Source organism: Etheostoma cragini, chromosome 4 (assembly GCF_013103735.1).
Source record: "Etheostoma cragini isolate CJK2018 chromosome 4, CSU_Ecrag_1.0, whole genome shotgun sequence".
Classification (NCBI taxonomy): Eukaryota; Metazoa; Chordata; class Actinopteri; order Perciformes; family Percidae; genus Etheostoma; species Etheostoma cragini.
This window is the reverse complement of record NC_048410.1, coordinates 30,202,362-30,204,362: the sequence shown is the minus strand read 5'-3', so window position 1 is coordinate 30,204,362 and position 2,001 is coordinate 30,202,362. Positions and strand designations below refer to the sequence as shown.

At 43.9% G+C, this 2,001-nt stretch overlaps 1 protein-coding gene across 1 annotated transcript in view; it reads right to left on the bottom strand.

The window, feature by feature from the left end:
- ripor3 (RIPOR family member 3) overlaps positions 1–2,001 on the bottom strand; it is a 43,500-nt gene that overhangs the window by 40,962 nt on the left and 537 nt on the right. The gene's annotated exons all lie outside the window — the stretch shown is intronic.

The following is a 2,001-nucleotide window of genomic DNA, read 5'->3' as shown; positions in this document are numbered from 1 at the left end:
TCTCATTCTGAACTACATCTCATTCTGAACTACATCTCATTCTGAACTACATCTCATTCTGAACTACATCTCATTCTGCGACATGTGCATCATCAGATTTAAAGTAACTTAACAAATGTATTGACTTCAACCCAAATTATGACCTGTTTCGAAACTTAACTAACTAGTGTTGTGCCTAAACCAAACCAGAGTGAGACAGCGTCAACAACATGATTAAAACCGAGTCCTCTGGTTTAGATATGAGGGCAGAAATCCCTCCTTTTGGTCCTATTTTCTGGCACCGCCAGGGACCATAATTTATTGTCCTATGGTTTAGAGGACTTGTTGTAAATTTCACATGGCATTCCATGTGTTCCCAAAGCACAGAAACGGTACACAATGGAAAAAAAGTGACAAACAGATGATGTGACAAACAACCAAATGGTACAGACACACACACACACACCAGTAGATGTGTATCACAGCAGCAACACAACCATGAACACAGCACCAACCATCTGCACCTCACGCTTCATTAGACCACAAAGACAAACTCTATTAATTTGGTAATGATCGCATTCGTCCTCACCCCTGATGAAACCATTGTTAAGATGTCTGAGCCACTTACAGTGAAACCAGGGGGTGTGGAGCACATTTACACACACACACACACACACACATACACACATACACACTGTGATAAGTGTTAGCATTTAATGCAACCACAATTGAACCAGGGACCTCCTACTGAGTCCATCTAATGTCCCACGTAGAGTCAGGCCCCCAACTACTGCCAGGTCACACACACACACACACACACACACACACTGCCAGAGTACAAATTAAAGTTGACATAACCATGAACTTAGGGAACCTTGAACTGCAGCAGCACTCTGAACTAAAAAATAAAAACACAGACTAAAAAGTAGAAAAGTGAGGGACAGAATGAAGGGTTGGTGGTGTGTGTGTGTGTGTGTGTGTGGGTGGGGGGGGGGGCTGCAGGAAAGGGGAGAGTGAAGGGTAAGCGAGCAGCAGATTCTGACCCAGCGGGTTGTGTTGACGTTTTGCTCTGGCAGCTCGCACTCACTCGGGGGGGGGGGGGGGGGGGGGGGGGGGAGATACTGACTGGCTCTAACAGCAAAAACCTCCATCCGACGCGGGGGGGGCGGGGGGGGGAGAGACGAGGAGAAGAGAGGAGAGAGGGAATAGAGAGGTTTGCAGGCTGCAGATAAATCATGCACAAACACAAAACCTATTCACCTTGTTTTGAAGATGTAGTAGGATGAAGGATTTGGACGGAGACAGGGAACCCTGACAGCAGTGGAACTGAAAATACTTGAAGTGGTTTGCCCTTTTAATCAGAATGACATCCAAAGTGTGAAACCGAAACCAAATACGTATAAAAGTTGACAGTTGCTGCTGAAAAGCTGCCAGCCTTGGGTTGAGAATCTGGTCAGGCCCGGGGGGGGGGTGATGACTGACCTGTTAAACTCTGGGCCCAGAGGGCAGGTAAAGGCTTTACAACAGGAAGTAGATGGACTGAAGGAAAGCAGAAGACACGGGAGATAAAACCAGCCAACGTTTCTAGCAGCTAACTAACAAGTAAACTGTTACAACCCTGCAAAGACACACAAAGCACTCCTGTTACCACAGCAACAGCAGACCAGAACAGATAGGATGGTAGGCAGTGCTGGATGAAGTATTTACATCTTTTCCTTAAGTAAAAATACTAACCACACCACAGTTTACACGTCTCGTCAGGAAAATGTATTTAAAGTAAAAGTACTCAATGTAGAAAAACATCGTGTTTTAGAAACCGGAAACGATCCAACCAGTTCTGTTAATTAACTAAGTAATTAATCAGTAATCATCTCAGCTGGACTTCATTTACAATAACACATATTTTATAAACTTCATTGGTTTGTGTGCTTAAATCTTGTGTATGTAACTAGTAACTAACAAACTAGTGACTAAAGTAACTAGTAACTAAAGTAACTAGTAACTAACAAACTAGTGACTAAA